At 37.0% G+C, this 25,735-nt stretch overlaps 1 long non-coding RNA gene across 2 annotated transcripts in view; it reads left to right on the forward strand.

Moving 5' to 3' along the window:
- Positions 1-25,735, forward strand: part of LOC111092824 — a 156,079-nt gene that overhangs the window by 126,680 nt on the left and 3,664 nt on the right. For both annotated transcript variants that reach the window (XR_005380057.1, XR_005380056.1), the window contains exon 3: positions 19,050-19,126. This is a non-coding gene — a long non-coding RNA (uncharacterized LOC111092824). The remainder of the gene's footprint in view (positions 1-19,049; positions 19,127-25,735) is intronic.

The following is a 25,735-nucleotide window of genomic DNA, read 5'->3' on the forward strand; positions in this document are numbered from 1 at the left end:
ATTCAGTGGCTTCTCATTACACTCAAAATAATATCCAAATATTTCAACATAAACAAAAAAACCTTTCATGATTTGGCTTCTGCCTACCTCAACCAACCCATCTTGTACCATATTCCATTTTGCCTACATTGGTCTCCTTTTAGTTCTTTAAGGCTCTGAGTTCTTCCACAGGATTCTTATACACCATGCCCTTTTCCTGAAATGTTCTTTCTAGATTCTTCACGAGACTGATTCTTCTCCCTTGGGTCACAGGTCATCTGTCACTTCTTCAGAGAGGCCTTTCCTGATTACAGAATGTAGAATATGCCTCACATGTCACATCTATCTTCTCTCTCATACTAACAACTTGCCAATATATATTTACTCATGTGTTTATTTGTTTAATGGTCGGTAACTTTTAAGATGGTTACCAATGATTCTTCACCTCTGGTTTCATGCCCTTGAGTATGCTTTGGACTAGTGACTTGCTTCTAACCAATATAATATGGCAAAAAGATTGAGGGATTACTTTGATATCAGGTTATTTTGATTTCTGTTCTGTTCTCTGGCTGGCTCACTCTGAGAGAAGCCATCTGTCATGTAAATTTCCCTTCGGAGGGTCCAATGGAAAGAAATTGAGGGAGGCCTCCAGCCAACAGTCAGCAAGGAACTGAGGCCCTCTGTCCAACTCTTCACGAGGCGCTGAATCCTGCCAACAGCCACCTGAGCTACTCATCTCTCCCTCAACATGTCAGGAAGGAGGTTTGGGAAAAGCTAGCCAGTCTTTACCACAGTAAGGCTGGCTTACTTACTTATCCATTCTTGTTTTTTGGGACTACTCCCTCATACAAAAACTATTCTCCCACCAGTGTACTAGTAGTTCATATTTAATTACTTGATAAATAAATATTTACAGAATGCCTACTATGTTCCAGTTGTTGAGTTAGGCATCAGAATAAAACAATGCGCAAAATATCCTACCCCTATCTTGGTGGAATTTATGATGTAGAGAAGTGGAGGCAGACATTGTAAATGTATGAAATGTCAAATTGTGATTAGTGTTATGGGGGAAAATAAAGGAATGAAAGGAGGGAGTGTCAGGGTGGAGTTACGGGTCACTATTTCATTTTGAGTATGGTCAAGATAATTCTCCTTGAGAAGGTGACATTTGAACAGAGACCCCCAAATGAGAAGGGGAGAGTGTCACTCAGCTTTCAGGGGAAACATGTTTCAGGCAGAGGAAAAGCATATATACAACCCTTAAAGCAGCCATATTTGAACCCAGAAAAAATATATCAAATTCTAGATAATTACCAAAGGTAGAGCTGATAAAACTTGCTTATAGATTGTATGCAGGATGTGAGAGAGTGAGGAACTTAAAATGCTTCCAAGGTTTTGGGTTGAGAAACTGAATTAATCAATTGCCTTATAACTGAAGCCGGGGAGACAGTGTTTTTTTTTGAGAGGATAGGGGTGAAAACAGGAGGTTTTTGTACTCATGTTCCAGGAACATGTGTTATCTTTTGCTTTGGCTCTTTGCATACACTGATTGATCTTTTTAGAATGTCCTCTCACCCACTCCTTGCCAGGGGATACTATCCTCAGTGTTGGCATCACCTCCTCCAGGGACCTCCTGCTCTAGCAGGGTCTCAATGATAGAGCCTAATGAAACTGTTTTTCTTACATTCCCTCCTAGAGAACAGGGATAGAGCAGGAATTCTACTTGATTTCTTATTTCCTATGAAAATCTGAATTAGAGGAAAACTTTACCACCCAACCTGTAGGATATCGTCTCGTCCGTCCCTGCCAACTTGTGCTGAAGGATTTGTTCATTTGCATCTTGCTGATCTTTTTCTGTTTGTTCATTCTTGAATAATAAAGAAGAGTTAGGCTGTATGGCTCTCTCATGTTTTCTAACCATCTGCTAAATTGCTGGTGAGTTTGAAAAGTCTTTCAACATATTTATTAGTCATTTTTAATTTTTTGTTAATTTTCTAATTCTATTCAGTTTTTTGTTTCTATGCTTTATTGACTATCTAGAGCTCTTTATATATTAAAAAAAATTAACATTTCAAAAAATTAAATGTAACCGAATTATTTCTAGAATTTAGAGTCCCTGTTAAATTTGCTATTTCTCATTTAGATATCTACCATTCCCAAGAAACCTGTTTCAAAGACACATCTCATTTAGGACAATGAGATTTACAATGAGATTTACATTTTATTCTGGTAATACTAACACTATGATTTTTTTCTAAAAAGCCAGTGTGTATGCAAATGTAATCATTAGAGCTGAATAATAAAGCCATCAGTATAGTTCTCTTATTACTTGATTCCATACAGCATTATAACTTATTTAAAGAGAAATATTAAGCTTGGAAATTAAAATTTAGACTGTGGAATTCTTACCAACAGCTCCATTCTTTAGAATTGCAAGGTTTAGAAAATAACATTCAACGAATAATTGTAAAATAAAGATTTTAAAATTTTGTTTCTACTTTTCCTTTAAATTTTCTCCCCCTGGCAGCATACATCCATTTTTAGAATAACGATGAAACTAATCCTGTAAAATGAACAGGTTAGATAAAAATAATATAGAAATAAACTAGCGTCTCTCCCTCACCCCCGCCTCTCTCTCTCTCTCTCTCTCTCTCACGCACACACACACACACACACACACATTCTCTTTTCACAAGTGTGTCATGAGCACATATTGGGTAGACTGTTATTTGGACCTCTCTTATCTTTGTTGTTGTTTTTTCTTAGGGGCAATCTTAGTGACTACGGTATCTTTTACTTCAGTGTCATTGAACTTGTCATTAAATCCCAACGAACAGGCTAGAATAAGTCAGGGAAAGCAGAAAGGTAAGTTGAAAGAATCTAAAAGACAAGAGAGGTGAAATCTAGGCTTCAGTTACAAATTTGCATTAACTGTCCTGTAAAAGGAACTATTTATACCCTCTGCTGCAAATTTCCTATCTATAGAGGTAGTAGCTACCTCAGGGGTTGGTCCAAGATCAAATATGCAAACCTTTAGAAAATATTAAAGCCAGTTGAATGCAAATTTTATTACTTTCATTATTTAAAAAATGTAATTTATAATGATATATTTAAAATCTGTGCCAAAAAATTAAGCAATTCAGAAAAGAATGAGTTACATAAATCAAGACGTAAGTATTCCCCAATCCTCCCATTTCCCAGTGGGAAACCAGAGAGAGATTTTTATACTATGGGTTAGGCACAAGCTCCTTTTTGATTCTTTTTGCCAAAGTCTGGTCTGGGGATCACTTAAACATCGTTGGTGAGTCATTTATTGGCTTTTCATTTATATTCTCTCTTTGTAACTTTATAAAGTCCTATGAACAAAAGAATATATAAATAATAGATAATTATGTAATTATATTCTGCTTTTAAAATTTTGTATCCTTTGAAGGAGTTGGGAAAATGACCAGGGGCATGTATTTTCTGTGTAAGGCTAAGAGAACACATCCTGGAGCACTCTTATTGGCCTACAAATCCCTCACTAGTAAAGCCCAGTTTTCTGCTTTAAGGAGGTATCTGTCTACTTAGTTCAGGCTGAAGTAGTCAGCAGGACTTTGTCATAATTATAAATTAACTTTTTAAATCTGATTATGTGAGAAAGTGGAAGAAGATAATCTCTCACATTGGGTTAGTCTTGAATCAAAGCCAAAATTTTAGGTTCAAGATTCCTTGCATGAGATAACTATTAATATAAGCATGTAAGGAAAAAAAAATCATAGCAATCACAGGTTGAGATGCATTTTGGTTAAAATAAGGAACTCAGTGGTATAGGCTGGGCATCAGTAGGTTTGGATATAAATGGACAGATGGCAGTAACTGATGTTGATATTTAAAAAGAATGTTTTGATTAACAATTAATTAATAATTTGCATTTTTGTTGATAACAATGATTTTCTTTGTATTTCACCTTGACCTGGAAGGTTGTAATTTTTCTTTTTTTTTTTTTTTTTTGGAAACATATACAAAGTGAAAAGATTGTTTGCAAGGAAAATGAATATCCAAGGAAATTCATCTAAAAGTGTCTAGATAATTTCAAATAAAAATTAAATCTACCAAATTAAAAGATTGGTAGGAAATATTTTCTTATTATTCTGTTTTATTTTTATAATTTAGGGGTAAATATGCCAGTTCAAGAGGTAGGTTCATTTCAGTGTAAAGCATGGGGCTAAGCACCATAGAAAATACAAAGGGTGAATACCAAGAATTACTTGCATTGAGTTGCATTTATGGCTTACTGTGTACTTTAATACTTATTATTCATTTTGATCTTTCATCCACCTTGGAAGGAATCACTCTCAGGTATTATCATCCTTTTTGGACACAGAGGAGGAAACAAGACCAGATACCATAGTTGCCTTGGCCAAGGTCAAAGAGCTAGTTTGACCAGACAGTATCTCAAGTGAATTAATAATGCTGTAAAGAGGACCCTGACAAAAGAAAGACCAGTTCCAGCTGGAAGAAATGAAGATACTAAATGAGGGCCATGAGAATGGTTTAAATGACAAAGACTTGGGGATCCCTGGGTGGCGCAGCGGTTTAGCGCCTGCCTTTGGCCCAGGGTGCGATCCTGGAGACCCAGGATCAAGTCCCACGTCGGGCTCCCGGTGCATGGAGCCTGCTTCTCCCTCTGCCTGTGTCTCTGCCTCTCTCTCCCTCTCTCTGTGACTATCATAAATAAATAAAAATAAAAAAATTAAAAAAAAAATAAATAAATGACAAAGACTTGGCATTTCAGGTGGTGGAAATGGTGTGAAATAAAAGCACGGGTTGTGAAAATCAGGATGCTGGATAACAGCTCTAGATTTATAAGAGGATGGGGAGCCACTGAGTGTTTTTGTGGTAGCTTCTTGTTATACAATGAGACTCAGTCTGCCATGGTTCAAATCTCAGTTCCACTACTTTCCAAATTGTTTGATCTTGGGTTTTATCTAAACCTTGGGTTCCTCAACAGTAAAATGGGTATTAGGGTCACTACTTCCAGAGATTATTGTGAGGATTTAAATGGGTAAAGTGCATGTACCTGGAACAGAGCACCTGAAAATAATTATTCACCATCACTATGACCTGATCAGAGGTACACTTTAGGACAGCTATTATGGTAAGAATGGGCAATAGTCAGGAGTGGTGGGGAAATAACTGGAGGAGGGAGTCAAATTTAAGTTCAAACAGCAAGTTGGAGCCTACACCAAGAGTCCAAGTGAGCTCCAGTGACGGCTTGACTTGGAACATCAGCATCAGGAATGTCAAGTGTCAAACATTTTAATATCTTCTATAGATGAGAAATAAAATGTGATGTGTGTGTTTTTAAATTGTCCCCAAATTAAGCTTTTCTCTGTTGACTGGCTAGGTTTAAAAAGTTTGATGGTCAAATTTATAATGGTTTGTTCCAGTCCCCAAATCCTATAAATACACCAGATAATTCTAGCCTTCACACCTGTTTAAACAACAACAGAGATAAAACGAACTAGCGGAAAGACCACCCCTTTCCTTTCCTTAATGAGGTTCCATTGATTTTTGCAAACAAATGAAAGACAATAAATTGCCCCAAATGCCCTTTTTTTTTTTCACAGCCAGGTTATAGGACTGATTCGGGTGTTCCCAGCCTACTCAAGGCCATCAGGCTTCACAGCTGGACCATAAAATGCTTTTGCAGCTCTGAGGATATACCCCAACATCCCTTTGTTCCCAACAGAGCTTTGAGCATTTGGGAGTTTATCCTGTCAGTCTCAAGACTAATATTTCTTTTGTTTGTTTCATAGGCCCATAACCAAAAATCTCTAACAAGTCACAAAGAAGCTCATGAGGAGGTCAGAGGTTGCCCAAAAGACATTTGATTTCTGTCCCAGGAACTCTGCACAGACCTAAGATCTGGGCTGCAGTAAAATCTTTAGCTACTTGTCATTTCCTACAAGAGTAGGGAGTTTGCTTCCTTCCATGGCTTCTGCTATGTATGCTTACTTCTGCTCCAAAGACTGAGATCTAGTGCTGAGCTGTTCAATGTGGAGTCATGAGCAACATGTGGTTGCTGAGCACCTAAAATGTGGCAAGAGTTGAAATGTGCTGTAAGTGTAAAATACACACCGGGTTTCAGAGGCTCAGTATGAAAGAAAAAAGAAAATATCTCAATATGTTTGTATTGATTACATTTTGAAATGATAATATTATAAAATTAGTTTCGCTGGTCTTTTTTTACTTTTTCTAATGTGACTACTAGACTGCTTAAAATTACATATGTGGCTCATATGGTACTTCTTTTGAAAAGTACTATTCAATGAGGAGGATGCCATTAGGCCTGCAGATTCTCCTGATAGATTCAAAGCATTGGGTAATTCCTGATTATCTTGTATATTTGTCCTGCAATTTGTCTTTTAAATTTGACTCTAGCGCAAGATGGAGTCCATTTTGTCTTAATAAGAGGAGCCACATTAGGTAGACGATGAACAAATAAAGGCAGAGGGGGGGAAAAAAGGAAGAAAAATGCACTTTATAGGGAAATTTCTACTCAGAACACAGGATGTATGTTGTTTTTGCCATTTTTACAGAGGAAGAAATAGTGGCTCAGAGGGATTAGGTGATTTTCCAAAGTAACAACACTCTTCATATCCATCAGAGGGTTCAAAACATCTAATGAACTCCAAAGCACAAACTGTCTCTACATCATACATCATAGAAGCCTCTCTTCTACTGACAACCTTTGAGAAAATTTAACAGTAACAATGATTTTTGGAGATATTTCTTTTATTAATCACATATGTCCTTGTTTATGATTTATGCTTGTGCTGGTGCTTATCTGCCAAATTATTTTAATACTGGTTAGAAAGTGTGGAAGAAATTTATTCATGGAAGCTTCTATTCATGAGAGCTCAGTAAGTATTCTGTGGGCCCTCTTCTTTCTCTTCCGGTTGTGTAACCTTAAATAACCACATTTGCAACATGGAGTTAATGACACACATCTCATGGGGCTCTTGAGGGGTAAGAGAAGGCTATGTGGGAGAAAGTAGAACGTACACTTGCCAGAGTTGGCCTCTTCAAACCTTCCTCCCACCCCTGGAATGGACATAAGATAATGATGTCACTGCTACATTTATATTATATCGCCAGACATTTGGGGCCACTTACCCTCTCTGTAAATGAGACACAATATGAAAAAGCTAGAAATTATGAGGACTTTATGGGTTGCCCACTTTATCGCTCTCTTAACACAGGACTGGTTTTCAGGAACCACAGACAAGTCTCATAAAGTTTCCTTTCAATAATCTATTCCAGCCTCTTTGATCTTTGTACTCAAGGAATTTTTCCCCTTCTGCTAACGTAAATTTCCTCATTAGTTACTTTGGATGAAAATGAGAAAGATATAGGAAGATTACTATCACCTCATAACTTTCTCTTCTCTAGGCTAAGATAGCCTGTGGCCATTAACTGTCTCCTTTTCTTCATATTCACTGCTGTCTCCTAAAACCCATTTGTATGAATTTCTATTCAAATGGCTCATATTTACTAAGTAGGAATTCTGATTGTAGAGGAATGCATTACTGCCACTATTTTAGAGAAATCTTTCTAAAATTTCTAAAATCTAGAAATTCTTTTCTAAAAAAGAAATCTTTTTCCTTTACAGTCAGTATGTATTTTTTTTTTCTTGCTTTCAACTAGACTCAAGGAGAATGATTTAAAGAATTTGGGGATAATACTTTGTTGCTTGCTGCTGTTGACTCAGTTTCTCATTTTAACATTTGAGACTAAAAGTAAGATAAAAGATAGTGGGGCAAGACAGTCAACAGAAAAGGTGCGTTTGTTCATCAGGACCTGACATGGAATCAGTGTATTGTACAGGTAGCAGAGGCACTGAACTGTAGCAATCAGAGTGTTACATTAGGTCCTTTGGACTATGAGGAGCCTGCCCCTACAAATTTACTCTCACTATGGGGGTTGAAGACATCACCAAGGTGAATGTGTTAATACAAAAAGAACAAAATGTAGTGAAAATGAGAATGACATTTCTCAATATTTAATTACTGATCTACTATCAAGACACTTCTCCTGTTCTTAAATCTCCATATGTTTAGAGATTTTAGTTTATAGGAGACACAGCAATAGTACCATGGAACTGGAAGTTGAGACTGCCACCTGGACACTTGGGGTACCACTGGAAGAGCATGTAGAAATGGATATTTTTTTTGGATATATTTCTATAATAGATATATTTCATATTGAAGCCGATTATCAAAGGAAATTGACTTGGTCTGATACAGTGGTACAAAGATGAACTGGATTGCAACTTGGAAGATTCTCTGAATGTGCTACTCAGTGTTCTTGTGATCTGTAGCAAAATAATATAGACCACACCGGTAATAACACAAACCCTTCAGGTATAAAGATGTGGGTTCAGGGATCCCTGGGTGGCGCAGCGGTTTGGCGCCTGCCTTTGGCCCAGGGCGCGATCCTGGAGACCCGGGATCGAATCCCACATCAGGCTCCTGGTGCATGAAGCCTGCTTCTCCCTCTGCCTGTGTCTCTGCCTCTCTCTCTCTCTCTCTCTCTCTCTGTGACTATCATAAATAAATTAAAAAAAATTAAAAAAAAAAAGATGTGGGTTCAACAGACAAAGAACCAAGACATTTGATAAGGTTAGAGAGAATTTAAAATAGCAGTGGAAGAAGGATATTATAAACACCAACTACAACCATGTGAGTGGCTTCACAAACAAGGGTCACAGAAGTCACGTGTATTATTTCCTTGCTTTGATACAAATATATGTATTTTTATTAACCAATCTTTTCCTCTGCTCAATTCTCATATAATGTAAGGCTTGTTAGCAATGACTAACCTCGTATCAGTATTAAACGACATGGTATCAAAGGGAGAGCATGAATTGATAGCAGAAAGGTAACTATCATCCAGAGATAAATAAAATAATATGGGATTTTGTGTTTCATCTTTTGTGGAGGTCAGCATGTTGAGTTGATCCAAACACTAACTCTTCCAAGGCTGATAACCGTATTTCTAATAATTCACTTCCCTGTATGGTTCTGGCGTAAGAGTTTGCCAATGAGAAGTATTTCTGGGAGTTTTGGAAGTTGGAAATAGAGCAGAAGCTGATCTTCTTGGGAGGACATGGTAGGAGAATGTTGACAGATGTTGACAGATGTGGAAGCTCTATGGACATCTCCACGTGTCTCATTTCATCGCTGTGACTGCTAGACACGTGTCTCCATGATCCCCTTCTCCACAGTCATGGAAGCCAAGTTTGATAGCTTCCTGACCTTCTCAGTGACTCTGACTTGGCCACCTTCTCCAGTGCTGTGGGCTAAATTCATAAGTAATGACTTCTCCAGTATTCAAGCTACTGCTTTTTCACGTGTTTCCGGCCCAGTTCTTCCCACATTCACAAAACCTCTAATTCCTCTATCATTAATATCACTTTATTTTCAACACATGTAATGGCTCTGTTTCCCTAACTGAACCCAAACAATAGTATATGATCCAGTGATATAACTGGATTGTGCTGTATAACTCATGATTGTGCTGTATAACTCATGATTTGTTTTTTGATTCCTTCAAATTTAATTGCCATAATCTTGGGGCCTAATTTTTTTATTATAATCATTATGCTTATAACATATTGATGTCATACTTTTGGAAAAGTAGACAAACATAATTTTTAGTTGCTAGACATTGACCTGGGAATATTGTGAGACTGATTAAAGTGATATGATCATTTAACTCTTTATGACTCTGTGAAAAGTGACAATGGAACACATACCAGTATTTTATACTCACAGTTTGCTTCCAGGTAAGATAATGTTCAATGGGTAATAGTCCTGCTGATGGTGACACCAAAAACAACTGTGTGGATACTAAAGAAGTAAACCTTTATTTGACATTTGAGTACATAGTGATAAATATTTTGATGCTTTTAATGTTTTAGAGTTTTGACATTTTGCAGATAAAATGCAAAAATGATCCATTAAGCTTTTAACTTTTTGTTCAGAAGTTTGTCATAGTGTTCTTACTATAGAATGGAAACAACCTAACTGCCATTTGTTTTCATTTCTACATTAATGCAAAAGATATGTAATTAAATAGTCTAAGTGCTGAGCCACTAAATTAAGTACTGGTTCTGTAATTCAGACAATTTCATCAAATGCTCTTGCTGTTTCTGGACTTACATCAAATCACTTTGGTCTAATGCCAGTTTCATGGATTTCATGGCACGAGAATGATTAGTGAAAATGTAATTAAACATGAATTATTTCCCATTACAGTTTTGTAAAATAAAGCATATTTAGGTGTGAGTTGGCAGTAAAATATAAATAAATATGTTCCTAAACACAAACCTCCCCCAAGTCAGCAAGGAGATACTGGCTTTGCTAAATATGTCTATGGTATCAGGGTAATTTCAGCTCCAAGTGACTACACATCTAATTGAACCTGACTGAAACAATGAAGATAATTTAGTATTTCAGAAAACATAGTTTCTGAAATTACCAAGAACCAAATTAAACTAAGTTTTAGACTTGTTTTAAAAATGTATCGGCAAGGAGCAGCTGGATGGTGTGTCAGTTAAGCATCTGACTCTTGATTTCGGTTCAGGTTATGGTCTCAGGGTCATGAGATTGAGCCCCACATTGGCCTCTACACTCAGTGGGGAATCTGCTTAAGATTCTGACTTCCTCTCCCCCTGCCCCTCCCACTTGTGCTCTCTCTCTCTAACATAACTGAATAGACCTTTCAAAAGGTCTATTGGCAAAGCCCTCAATGACAGACACTCCCAGCTACATTGGAGGAATAATTTGATAATGAATTAATCTGTTTGAGGGGTCTAACTTTTTAAGAGCAAGCTTTTATAATATACTCTAAATTTCTGTTACTTCTGCATGTGTGCTCATATGTATGTTCATTTTTTAAAAAATATTTTATTTATTTATTCATGAGAGACACACACACAGAGAGAGAGAGAGAGAGAGAGAGAGAGGCAGAGACACAGGCAGAGGGAGAAGCAGGCTCCATGCAGGGAGCCCGACACAGGACTCGATCCTGGGACTCTGGGATCATGCCCTGGGCCGAAGGCAGATGCTCAACTACTGAGCCACCTAGGCATCCCCACATGTGTGTTCAATAAAAATAGATTTGTACAGAAAAATCTCTGTTTCATTTATTCTATCTGGTGAAAGGAGATTTACCGTATGTCAAAGTTGCAATCAGAAAATCTCAGGATTGGAGTGAATCTTAACATTCATCTACTGAGTGAATTTTATATATATTTCATATATACATAATTTTATATATATCTTATATTCAGAGAATCAAAGTGTAATAAATAATATCTGAGATAATTATATCAGACATTTAATTTTTGTTATTGGCAGTAGAGTACTTAAAAGTCTTCCTTCAGGTCTTATTGTGATTACCAGTCATCATACTAAAAAATGCAAAAGTTTCAGTTAATGGTGTGTAGGTAGTAAAATGTTCTACTAAAGTCTTCAGGGTTAACTCACTTCAAGCTTATCACTCATTTTTTTTTAAGATTTTATTTATTTATTCATGAGAGACACAGAGAGAGAGAGAGAGAGCAAAGGAGGGTGGTGGGCAGAGACACAGGCAGAGGGAGAAACAGGCTCCTTGGAGGGAGCCCGATGTGGGACTTGATCCTAGGACTCCAGGATCACACCCTGGGCTGAAGGCAAACGCTCAACCACTGAGCCACCCAGGCATCCTAAGCTTATCATTCATTGCTTGCTGACCTAAATTCCTTAGTTTGTAGCAGAACTAACGTACTTCCCTTGAGATCCTGCAGACCACTAGCCTTAAGGAACAAAGGACCAGACTGTCAGCCTGCACTCAAAAACAGCCTCCTCTAACCCTGGTATCTTCAATAAGAGTCCCCTGGGAGTCTTGATTACTGGGTAGAGCAGAGAAATCTGGAAGCCGTGCAAGGCAAATGATTAACTGCTGAGCACCAGCTTTCCCTGCATGTTGCCCCTTCACTAGTTCCCATGTCTTCCCTTTTAAATGCCTCCTGCTCCACCTGGACTCAAAAAAAAAAAAAAAAAAAAAAAAAAAAAAAAGGTCTTTGAGAAGCTGGTCTGCCATCTTCCCATGTTGCTGGCTTCCTGAATAAATGAATAAAACCATCTTTCCTTTCCCACCAATGCCTGTCTCTGTTTAAGGTTGGTTTTCGAGCAGCAAGCAGCTGAACCTGAGTTTGGAACCACTCCTCTGCTGGGTGACAGTGTAAGCTTTCTCCTTCCATAAGTCTAAATTATCGTTATTTAAGTGTTCCAGGGAAACCATAACCCTAGGCCTTTGCTGGCACTCATAATCTGCCAAATGCCAAGTCACCAGAGAAATTCGCTGACTTGCTAATCTGTTCCTAAGGATGCACTACTCTACGTAGTGCTAGAAAACCTCACTGAGTAGCTAGTAAATATCAAAACAAGCTGAGTGAGGGTATGAAACTACTTTTATGCCACATCTTGGACCAAGAAAATTAGCCTTTTCAGTTGTGATATGTACAACATCCTAAGTAGTACCAGTGTCTAGCAAACGTTAGGAAAATGCTTTGAAAAAGACAAGTTACCTGACCTTAATAATAATAGCAATGCTAAATTTCTAATTATAAAAGCAATAAATGCTTATGTAAAATTTAGGAAATGTAAACAGCATATGTATGAAATAAAAATAAGTCTCACTTTACAAGCCATAGGTAGTCACTGTTTTTATTTTTAAATATTTATGTATATAAATTTATGGGTGTAAATTTAATTCAAAAGACACAGCTTATTGTATTACAGTCTAACATTTTTCCATTAAATATTGTTTAAGAACATGATTTTTAATTCCCCGAATATTAATCATTTGGATATATCACACTTAAACTGAGTTCATGTAGTTGGAGAATTAGATTGTTTTTTTTTACTCTATTTGATGAAAATCTCTACACGTAATTTTTGAGAATATAGTAGGTTATTTTCCTAGATCAATTCTTCAAGTAAGGCATTAAGTCAAATGATATAAATATTTTTAAGGTTTGGGATTTATATATTCTAATTGTCCTTACTCAGATTCTTAGAGATTAGCTTCTTCAACCTCTAATATAAGAGTGTGTCAATGGGTGGTTGGCTCTCAGCCACTTGATATTTCTTGATCATTGCTGCTGGCTCAGCCTTTGAGCCTATTTGGGGGATGTTTTTAAGCCACTCTAGATGGACCTTATGGGCCTGGCTAGTTTGTAGTCATCCTTGAATCCTTGAGGCTCTCTGATCCTGGAATCTGTTTCTGCTGCTTCTCCAATTTGGAATACCTGTTCTAGAACTCTGCTTCACCTCACATGGTTTTTTCAGGCTATTGTCTTGACTAAATCTAATGGGCTCTATGTCACTATATGCCCACTTGCCAAAAGATAGAAGTCTGGCTATTGGATTCCAAACTAATGGCCAAGGGCCTATTACTGATAACTTTCCAGATGTAGATAGCATGAACAGTGATAAACAACACGACCATATAACTTATTTTTCAAATAGGAATGCATTTGAGAGGTGTAGGGGGCACTATTAATAATTATGCTAGTAAAATAGGCATAAACTGGGACTGTCTTAGGCAACCTAGAATGTATGGTAGCTTGGATGTCTTATCTCCACATATGCCCAGCTGGTGGGGCATCTTGCGCTACATCTTCATGGCTGATGGACTGCTTTGCATCTGTGGTTACACTCATATGTGGTTCTTGCGATAAAACACAACCTTAAATCTCTGCTGCATAAAACTTTTTATAATGCTGGTTGAGAGAAATGCTATTTAATAATATTTATGAATGAGTACTTGCAGGGCATGCAGCTTTTCCATTCCTATAAGAGATTCTAAAATTAGGCCATCTATCAAACCAGATGTTAGAATTCTGCCTTCTTGGAACCCAAGTTAATTGCCATCTGGTATCATTTTTTAAAAAGGATATATTGGAGCACATTTTAAGAAACAGGTGTTTGAAATTTGCTGCTTTATCAGTTGTTGACATGTTGTAAAGAAGGCATTGGTTTCTTCACTGTGTCATCTTAGGAGAACAATGAGACAAGTTCTTCTCTGGTCTTGATTTAAGGAGAAGATGCTATGTCTCTTCTGAGCCATTGGTTTGTCTCTTATTTTACAGACACTGAGCCAAGTAACACACTGTGTTTCTCTCTTTGCTTTGGTCACTAGTAAGCTCGGGGCGAAATTTTGCCACATTTCTAGCAACTGTGCAATGCTTTGGGTATATTTCTTATACGTGGCCTAATTATTTCTTTAGCCCTATTCCTCTTAGTCAAAATCCCTACATCTAGCTTGCAATTTTGCAATATAATTTCAGTTTTTGTTATGGTTTGGTGGTTAGCTACTCCAGGCCTTTTGTGGAAGGAGGCAGTACTTAAAGAATATTAGTAAATATTCAACCAGGAAGTGTTCCACAGAGAGAGAGAGTAATACAGATTTGGGAAAACTTTTTTATTTATAACTAAGTCTCATCCATGTTATTGTTGGAAGTATTTCTTTTTTATGTGAGGTCGGTGATGCTGTCTCTTTCATGCTTTTATCTCTGCATTCTTCTTTCCCTTCCAAGAGAAACTAAATGATTTCAAGGCTCACCTTTCTTTCAAAACTAAAATCCTTCCTCTAAGGTTTTAAAACGAAAACTCCAGCTTCCCCCTTATTCTCTGCTGTCTCTTTCTCTCCATGTTGAAAGAAGTGTCTGCAATCACTGTCTCCCTTACTTCTCCTTCAGTTCCCTAACCCCTGAAGCTGACCCCTTGAAAGTCAGCCTGGTTTCCCCAGTGTTCAATCCAAGAGATACTTCTCAGCCCTGGACTTCTTAGCTCTCACTTCTCTCTCAGAATGTGCTGTTCCCTTGGAGTCTCTGACACCATATGCTGCTGGTTTTTTTTCCTGCACTCTCTTTTGGCCACTGCTGCTCAGCTGCTTTTTCAGGCTCCTCTACCTCTATCCTTCCTTTAAAAGTTAGTGTTTCTCAGGGTTTGGTCCTACTCCCTCTTTTCATTCTACCCACACATCCTGTGCAGTCTCCATTGTCTCCTAAATTATATCTCTAGCCCGATAACTGTCCTGATCTCAGTTGCCTATTACACGTTGGACATCTGGATATCTTTCAAGCATATCACACTCAAGTCTTCATCTTGGTCCTTTTCCGCTGGACCTGTTCCCTCTTTTGTTTTCCTTGCTTTGAGAATGGCACCGCCAGAGGCCTTCCCATTAACTCCAAAAACCTAGGAGTCTTCTTCAGCTTCTCTCTGTCCCTTCTTCCATCCAGACAGTCATCAAATCCTGGTGATATGTTGTCTAAATATCTCTGAAGTTACCACCATTGCAGGCTGATCCCACCACAGGGACTCTGTTCTTTCACGCACCTTAATGTCTCCTATGCTTGTACAATGCCAGGGGTGTAATAAGGACCCAAAATATTTCTTGAACAAATGATTAATGTTAGAAAATTGAGAAACATTAAGAGATAACAGCAGTGGAATATAGATTTAAAAAAATCCTCGTGTTATTAGCACACAATTTATTTTAACAAGCCAAATGAGTCCAATGTTTTTTATACTAAATTGTTTGGGGGAACATCTATATCAAAAACATATACTTAGAAATGTATTTTTAATAACTTCCAGGAGGCTGTTTCTTCACATTTTATGTGAGAAAATGCTATACAATGAGTAATTTAGTCACATGGGTCTTTGGCTGAGATTTAACATATAAACATTTAACAAAACACCAAAATAAAGAAGCAGCATATAAAAGGTCGCCACAATGAAATTTCATGTATTATTTGCTTTTAGGAAAGCAAGAACCACATTTCTAAATGTCTTTGAAAACTGTAATATTGATGGTCTAATAAAGAGGGTCTTTAATGTATTATAATTTATAAAACTAAGGTCCTAGTGATAAGATTCTAATTCTTCAACATATATGTGTTCGTAATGGGGCAGCAAAGAGTGTGGATAATTGGGAAGCTCTTTTGAAAATTGAATCCTGGTAATTTCTTTATCTAGTAATTAGTACTTCTCTTTCCCAGGGCACTGTTTTATTGTTTTGTTTTGTTTTGTTTTGTTTTTTGTATTTTTGGTTTTTTTTACCTTAAAGATTTTATTTATTTTTGCATGAGAGACATAGAGAGAGGCAGGGACATAGGCAGAGGGAGAAGCAGGCTCCATCCAGGGAGCCTGACACGGGACTCGATCCCTGGTCTCCAGGGTCACGCCCTGGGCTGAAGGCGGCGCTGGTTTAAAGATTTTGCTAAAAGCTTCTGCAAAGCAGTATTCACTTCTAATATTTAGTCTTTCTGGCCGTCGAACACTGTAGGCCTTTAAGGAACGAGAAGAGGAAAGGACTACTTCTGAGGGCCTATATATGGAAGAGTGGAATTGCTTCTTGATGTTATGCTCATACATGTCTGTCTAGGTTTTGCCTGGTTGGCATGAGAACATTAATGGTTCAATATCTGGATGTTCTGAAGGCACATCATTAAGTCAAGATGCTCTATAGTCAGGAGAGGGTAGTATGTGTCAAGGGTGGATTAAAGGCTCTTTACCCTGGATTCTGTTTAGAGTTTAATGTTCAGAGATTGATCACCTCTGTGGTGACCACTCCTGTGGCTATCCCTGGACACCGAACAAAAAAGAGTAATATTAGTTGAAGTCATCACAATATCTTTAAAAAATCATGGTGTTGAATCTTGATGTTGAGTTAGTAGTAGTAAATGAACATGTTAGCTTTAAAGTTAGGGTTGTTTAGACATTGAGTGGGCAGATATCCAATACATGACTGGACGTTTGCATTTTTTAGTTGCTAGAGATTCCTTTAACCTTGGTGAAAGCCAAAAGAGAGGAAATAGCATTCAAAGAAGCAGAACTTAAAATGAAAAACACATGAGGTAGGCATTCTCTGTGGAACTGAAGCATGGAACACTGACTAGGAACGTGGTGGTGTTTACCCTTGCACACCTTGGCCCAATCACTCGGAGGAATGCCTGATGTTAGATTGTCCATGTGTAATAAGCACAATGAAAAAGAGATAATTATCAGGCAGTCGAATTTCACATATAGTTTTCCCAAAATATAAACATTTTGATCATATATATGTATCTGAAGTGTTCTGTGAATTTATTAATAGCTGTGAAATTAGTATGTATCTTTCATTGTGTCCATTTACAGACATCAAATTAAAAGGTCATTAATTTCTATGATCTTTCCATATTGGATAAGCAGGGACCTGCATAACAAAAGGCATGTATTTATAATTAGATATGGAAGATTTGTTATAAGTGGCTCTAACTGCCTTGTAGCAGATGCTATTCTCTATTAAAATTACTTATACTTTTAACTAACATTTATTGTCTCATATAATGATGACATCGACATTTAAAAAGGAAAACAAGTCAATTACCCATATGAAAATTAATCTGCTGAAATTAGATTTTAAAGATAAATCCCAAAAGAATTATCTGTCACTCTGCAGGTAGAGTAGGAATTGCTATTAGGAACTAAGCATATATTTTTAAAACTTCATGATGCAATAGTAAAGTTTTTCTTTCAGCACAAGTATATTATGACCCCTTCCGCTAATATTTTTGCCTAAAATTTATAAGCAAAAATATGATTTTTATAATAAAGTTAGTAAATTTAATTCATTGCCCATTATGAAGTTTATATAACTGAACAAATGAACTACTGGGTTCTCATTAAAGGAAAAGTCAGTTCTATATATAAAAGGAAATGCTAGTTCTTTCATCTTTGCCTCGTTTTCCAGTCAAGGATGAATGATGAGACTTTTAAAACTACTTCACATACCCTTATTTATCATGTTTTCAATGTTGGTTGCTCTTTCACTCTCCTCCATGTTTGGTGAAACCCTACCTATCCTTCAAAGGCCAGTACAAATGTCATCTTCTCCAGATGGACTTTTTAAGGAAGGACTCATCTTGCCTTCCTATGAGTTCCCTTTGCCCTAAACCATAGCACCAGCAGCACCTATGACAAAGATATGCTGTCTGCTATGGTTTCTAATGAAGATAGGGATAGCACTTCACCATATTTGTGGACCATTGGGTGATACAATGCCCATCACAAAATGTTTGACTTAAATAATGAAACATAAAATAAGTCAATGGTTTTTAGATATGTTTCAAATGAAAATACCATTATTTTCCTTCTAACTCAAGGAAATAATAAATTTTACATCAAAGAAGAAAGCATTTATTGTCTTCATTTCCTAACTGATGGGATCCAGGCTTAAAAGCTTATATTTTATTTTGTTTCTCTTGCTGTACTGACTTTGGGAATAGATAAAAGACCAAATGGCTACATATCAGCAAGTTTATGGAAAAATTACCTATTTAATTTGCCTAAGATGGGCTTTACTGTCTCCAGTTTTACTTACAACATGGCTCCTGATACACTACTGCTCAAAACAATTATAACAATTGACGGTAAAATATCTGGTACCAGTAGCATGATACAATTGAGCTTTTGAGATCAGCTTTATAAAACCTTAAGGAACACTGTTTATTGTGAAGTTTGTCCTTATTTTGCTTTCATGTAAAAGATATAAAACATGAATAGAATTTTGAAGATATAATAAATCCTATATTTATTTTTCCAGTGACTTTATTTACGTGTATATATATTTTATATACCTGTGACTTATCTGTTTCAAAATTTAAAATGTTTTTGTTAGAGAAATGGTCTAGGACACGGGGAATAGTATAAGAGTTTTCAGCTAAAGAAATCTTTTTTTTTTTTCAGATGAATGGAATTTTTTTTAATTAATTAATTAATTTATGAGAGACACACAGAGAGAGAGGCAGAGACACAGGAGGAGGGAGAAGCAGGCTCCATGCAGGGAGCCCAATGTGGGACTTGATCCTGGAACTCCAGGATCACACCCTGGGCTGAAGGTGGTGCTAAACCACTGAGCCACCCAGGCATCCCTGAATGGAATATTTTACTTTATTTAAAACAAATTTTTCAATGCTTGCTATGTTTCAGGAATTGGGATTTTGCTGGGATCACAAACATGAATATGATAAACATACCATCAACAACTTGAACTCATTCCAGTGAAGGTAAGAAACTGAAAATAGATAAACGAACAAATATTCATGAATTGTAACACCGAAGAAGAAGAAAGTTTTTTTTTTTTTTTTTTTTTTTTTTTTTTTTTTTTTTTTTTTTTTAAGCATCTCATATAGAAAATGTCTGTTTAGGGTGAGAGGTCAGTGAACCATTGACAGTAGAGGAGTCAGGTATATGTGGGTGGGGTGGCAATGAGTGGCTTTTAGGTAGTGGAACAGCATGAGATAAAGCCCTGAGGTGGGGAAGGGTTTATTTGAATTATTGGGGGTAGGGGAGGGAGTAGAGTGAGCCTCAGATAATGAGCAGAGGGTAAATGGCATGAGACGAGATTGAAGCAATAGATAGCATCAGATTGAGGGGCCAGATAACGTTGGACTTGTCAGCTGGGATTAGTAATGTGCACTTTGTTCTGAGTGTAATGTGAAGCCTTTGCATGATTAACCAACGTAGTCATGTTGTCTGACTTCCACATTAATTTCATACAATGGGTTAGGGGTAGGGGAGCATGGATGGCAAAGGAAACTATGTTGGGGGCAGTTGCACCTGCCCAGGTCAGAAATAGTGGCATTGTTGAGTGAACTGGTAACAGGAAATGGGAAATAGTGTTCAAAACACAATGTACCTTTCAGGCGGAAACAAGTACAAGGTGCATAAGGTGCTGTTTGGATGTGGGGAGTGGAAGAAAAGAGAAATCAAGAATGATTTAAATATCTGACTTGAACCACCACATCACTGGTGATGATGTTTACTGAGATGTGGGAGATGAGGGGTGGGTAGCAATGGTGGTGTTAAGTGGTTGCATACAGTGAATCTGGGGGTCAGAGGAGGGGCCTGGCAGGAGAGGCTGGTTGACTCCTTTGGTGGTGGGGGTGATGAAGGCCTCCTGACAATGTGTGTGTCTTCTTTTCATTAGGCCTTTAAGCCTGAGGAAATGCATAGAATTATTTAGGGAGGGAGATTAGAGAAAGAGAAAAGTCATCTTGAGATCAAATTTGGGAACTCCAACATTTAAAGTGTGCAGGGAGGGGATCCCTGGGTGGCGCAGCGGTTTAGCGCCTGTCTTTGGCCCAGGGCGCGATCCTGGAGACCCGGGATCGAATCCCACGTTGGGCTCCCGGTGCATGGAGCCTGCTTCTCCCTCTGCCTATGTCTCTGCCTCTCTCTCTCTCTCTGTGACTATCATAAATAAGTAAAAAAGAATTAAAAAAAAAAAAAAATTTAAAGTGTGCAGGGAGTTGGAGAAGCTGACATTGGAGATTTGACTAGCGAAAGTCTGGCTGTATCTATAATGTTTTATCTCTAAAAAGTCCTGAAAAAACATTACAAATGAGTTGATAAGTCTAGATGACAGGTACATAGATGTCTACTCTGTATGTTCTGTAGTCTAAAAAAATGTTTGAAATACTACTAAATTTCAAACATTTAAAATTAAATTATGAAATGCTTTGCAAAAGTCATTCATAAAATGCTAGCATTAGGTAATCCAAGTCTCACAAACTCTTTTCTTTATTGTTAATGACTCTAGTAAACCACCACTGTAAATGCTGGAATTGACTAGAGCGCTGAGTTTCTTGCAATGTTAAATGATGTAGAAAATAAAGCATAGGATATAGGGTCACCTCCTAGGGAAGTTTTTGAGTCTCTGAAATGCAACTGTCTTCAATTTACATTCTCCATCTGCTGTGAGCCCTAGGTTCCAAAGCAGGCAGTGATGGTAAAGCTATCTAACCTGTCACATCATTTTCTGAAGAAGAAATTGACTCTCAGAGATGCTGATGGGCTTGCTCAGTCTCGCCCAAGACTTCACCTGGTTTCATGTAAAGACCCATTTAGGTGACATGCATCTGGGGATGGCTTTATGCTAGATTAGAAATGCATATGTTAGACTATAGGTTTAACTTACATGAAAAGCCCAATTAGGTTGTTTTATAATATGGGCTTTGATTTTAACACATCTTTGTGCTTTTTGTTATTACTGGTAGGTTGTGAGAAACTTTGCTACAAAATAAAAAGCTGTGAAATGTGTTTTGTCTTAAGCAAGCTGATTAAATAACAAAGTATATATGAAAGACAAAGGTGATTAAACACATTACAAAGGAATTTTTACCTTTTTTTGGAATTTTTACTTTTATACAAGTACTCCTTATACTATTTTAAACAGAAGATCTTCCAATATAGAAATGGCAAACAGATTTAATTAGGTATATCATCTCTAATTGACTGGTAGTGACTACCTGGGGCAAGTATTGAGTTAAGACTATGCTTGGACTCACTGGGGATATTAGAGGTCTCCAGAACCAATAGGATATTGTGTAAATCCATACACAGAAATTCATTTTAAGGAATTAACTCATGTGATTGTAGGGGCTAAGTGAGGAATCTGTACAGCAGGCCAACAGATTGGAGATTCAAGTAAGAGTTGATGTTGCAGTCTTGAGGCAGAATTACTTCTTCTGGAAACCTCAGTCTTTGGTCTTATGGTCTTCAACTTATTGGATGGCCCACCCATATTATGGAGGCTAATCTGCTTCCCTCAAAGTCTATTTTTTTGTAAATGTTAATCACACCTAAATACCATCTTCACAGCAAAATATAGACCATTGTTTGACCAAACACCTGGGTATCATAGCTTAGATTTAAAAAATGGCCATCACACTAAGGAAAGGTACAGTGACCATGAACCCCTACCGTATGTCAAGGAGGGATGTGAGGCATCATTCCAGCCATGTGTTTGCCATCCTTACCCTGGTTGTATTTAGATGTTCCTTTAGTGTAAGAAAATCCATTTTATTGACAAAACTTCAAGAATATTATTGCATGAAATGAAATAAGTCCTAAAGATTTTTAAATTTGAAAAGCAGGAAGAAAAAGACTTTCAGGCTCATGAAGAGAGTTTTCAAAAAATGTACATTTTACTTTATTGTTGCATTATTCCTAAAGATGTTTTAAATCCTTCCCATCCCATTCTATCCCACTGTATAATCCAGAGTTCCAGCCCACATTCGTTATGGGTCTCTCATTCATCCATTTGTGCTGTAAAGAGGTTTCCAATAGTAATATTTTAGAGAAATTACTGTCTGGAATTTTCAGAAACTAACCACTACTTATAGTCCCAAGATTAAAATGCAAACTGTCAAAAAACATTTAATAATCACTTGATGGATTCAGTCTACGATGTTGGTTTTAATCTTTAAAGTGATATGACACATCACAAACTTCTGGTAACTTCATCAGTGTCTCATCTAATCTAATGTGATGCACTATAGCCCAAACAATTGTTCTATTGTATCCAATAATCCCTATATTTTCGGAAAATGATGGGGGAAAGTCTCATTTGAGGAGTAGTGTCTCCTATACATTTTCGTTAGAGAAGATTCAAAATAGAATTTAAAATGGTAACCTTTGTTGTCAAAACATCTTAATATAAGAGCATGCAAAAAATCTCCGGAAAAATAAACCCTTAAAAGTAAAACAATAGTTACCGAAGGAATGATACTTGGATAATATTTGAGTAAAAGCAAACCCAATAAGTATTTTCATTAGAGGGTTCCTTTTGTTCCCCTTGAAAATATTTTACATTATTGAATATCACATGTCTCCCTGAATTTCTGTTTTTAGGCACGTTTCCTGCTAGGAACATATGGAAAGGGTAAATGTCTGGAGTAAAATTTAAATGATATTATAAACTATGAGAGAGGATCTTGAAGGATTAATGCAGTTGAAAGAACTAAAACTATGTCTGCAGTTAGATTTAGACGACCATTTTGCTTATTCTATATTTTTTTTATGGAAAAGAAAATGTAAAAAGCAGAACTTATAAAATCCTATTACTTTGTGTTTACATTTTGATGTTGATATCAATTTATCTTCCTGCAGATGCATAGTATTATTGTTTTGAATGCAGAAATTTCATGTGTATAAAACTGTAGAAACTCTAGTGGTGGACATTTATAGGTACAAATATGATTTCCATGAAGAACTTTCACTCAGAACTTCAGTGCTGTTTTGTGACATCCTATACTCCTGGGGCTTATATCTCCTGAACAAACTGAAGCATGTGATTCTTAGATGTTAGAGGTGAATGTAGGAGTCACGGCCCAAAGTCAGGGTAGTTGTGGGCAATTACCTCAGTAAATCAGGCGTAAAATGTGCTGTTAGTATTTGGCTCATTTAGTCTTCAATGCTCTACTTTGCTGTGGTTGTAAAGACATGGCCTTTCTTTCCCTTCATGATTTAAAACTTAGACTTCCAGGGGCACCTGAGTGGCTCAGTGGTTGAGTGTCTGCCTTTGGCTCAGGTTGTGATCCCAGGGTCCTGGGATCGAGTCCCACATTGGGCTCCCCGCAAGGAGCCTGCTTCTCCCTCTGCCAGTGTCTCTGCCTCTCTCTGTGTGTCTCTCATGAATAAATAAATAAAATCTTTTTAAAAATAAAATAAAATAAAATTTAGACCTCCAGGGAACCAAAGACACTAATCCATTGCCTTCTTGTGACTACTTTTGCTTCAGAGTCCTTGCTGAGGCACAAGGAATCGATCAGTGGAGGACTCAGAGGCCAGGGCACATTGCACACTAGAGTGTGGCTGGCCAAGTTGGGGGGATGCTGATATAACCGTATATTTCGTCCCATGCCAGACTGTAGGATGCACATGCTTTTAGCAGACGTCCCCACAAACCATGGAAGATAGGCTCATTAATCCCATTTTACAAGTAAGACAGCTAATTTGAGTTACTTGCCAAAGACTTTAGGAGTTTAGACCTAGGATTGGAATTCAGCCATGTTGTTGTACTTTTGTTATCATTTTCATTACTGAACACAGTGTTATACATTTTGAACTTACTCAACTTGCTAGTGACTTGCTCCATAAAAAGATATGACAAATTATATTGATCAGTGCTGGTAGACATTTAATATTTCACTGGCTCTCAAAACAGGTCATCCAAGCATTTGAATTCTTATCTTAGTATCAGCTCACAATACTGAGATAAATAGGGTACACTTGACAGTGGAGATGAGGGTCCTTTAAGTAAGAACCTGGAATGCTTTGAATTGATTTGGTTGTAACCGCAGACCTGAAATGGGTAGTCATTCAAAATTCAGGGCATATGGTCTGTAGTGCTTTTGCATACTCCTGGGTATTTATCAATTAGGATTCAGCAGCATTTTGCCTGTTCTCATTATGTAATTACATTAAAAATATTCCTTATCACAGGAAAGAAAAACCTAATTACTAAATCTTGATTAAACCTTGTGCTAGAGGCTAACCTCTTGACCAGTGACATATGACCATAACAAAAGAAAGGCAAACCAGAAAATTCATTGAGCATTGGTCGTTCATTCAACGACCATGAACACCCAAGAACTGATCTGGGAAATGTGTTTGCTCTCTCTTTATTTTATTCTCTTTAGTAAAATTGATTATAAATAATTAGTGGCATCAAAACCACATGATTTATTGACAACCACAATGTCTTTTCCTGCATGGATGTCTTGATTTTGCTATAAATCCAAAGCACTTCAAAATATATTCTTAAAGAAAAGATTTGGTGGCCAACAAATATGTACCAGCACATTTTCTTCCTTCTGCTTCCTCTTTATGGGGAGAGAGCGTAAGATTGCATTGGTATACAATTAGAGCATAAGTTACATTTCCATTTTTATTGAATCATATGTAACAACGAACTAAAACTTCTTTAATACTTTTCTATCTAATCAAGCCAATATCACCAGACTAGATATCTCACAAAATTATTTAAAAGTTGATTAGACATTTTACTGGTATGCCATGGTTCTATTTATAATGAAAACTTCAGGACTTAATGTAGTCGATATTTTTATTTTCTTTATTATTTTTAGAAGGATTGAAGGCTCAGAAAGATAAAGGGAATTTTTCAATTTTTTAACCTACTAGTATCAAAAACTGTCCCTTTTCGCCATTTATAATGCATATTTTTGGTAACCAGAAGTTTGCTAAACCATATAATTTCCTTAACAATTTCTGTTATATTTTCTGCATATTCAGATAAATTCAGAAAGGAGTTGATTACAAGAAACTGTGCTCCCCATGCTTCTAAAATGTTTTATTTCTACATGAAAGTGTGCAGCTTCCTTTCCTGTGGCTGTACTGAAGTTGAAAGGTTTTTCATAGTTTTAGCTTTTCTGAAGGTATGTAGGATTAGGACTCTCTTCCTGAAAGAGTCTTTTCTTGACCATCTTATGAAAATTAGCCTTTCCCCATGCTGCTCTGGCAATTATTTTGTTTATTTTGATTTGTGGTTTATCCTACAAGATTGAAAGCTCTACAAGGGTAGAGATCATGTCTATCTGTCTTACCACTGTTTCCTCAGTGATTATGGTACAATGCCTGGCATACAGTGGGTGCTTAAGAAATACCTGGAGATGGAATGAATGCATAAGTGAGTGGTTGTATACAGGGATCCCAGCATATTGAATGTAGAATTCTATAACCATTGGCAGATGTAAGCTGAGTGACAAATAACAAACAACAGAAATCCAGCAGGCAGATCTGCTATTATTATAGCCACTTTCATTTATTAAACTGGTATTATATGCTACACTCTGTGCTACATGTTTTATTTT

This window comes from Canis lupus, chromosome 27 (genome assembly GCF_011100685.1).
Source record: "Canis lupus familiaris isolate Mischka breed German Shepherd chromosome 27, alternate assembly UU_Cfam_GSD_1.0, whole genome shotgun sequence".
Lineage (NCBI taxonomy): Eukaryota > Metazoa > Chordata > Mammalia > Carnivora > Canidae > Canis > Canis lupus.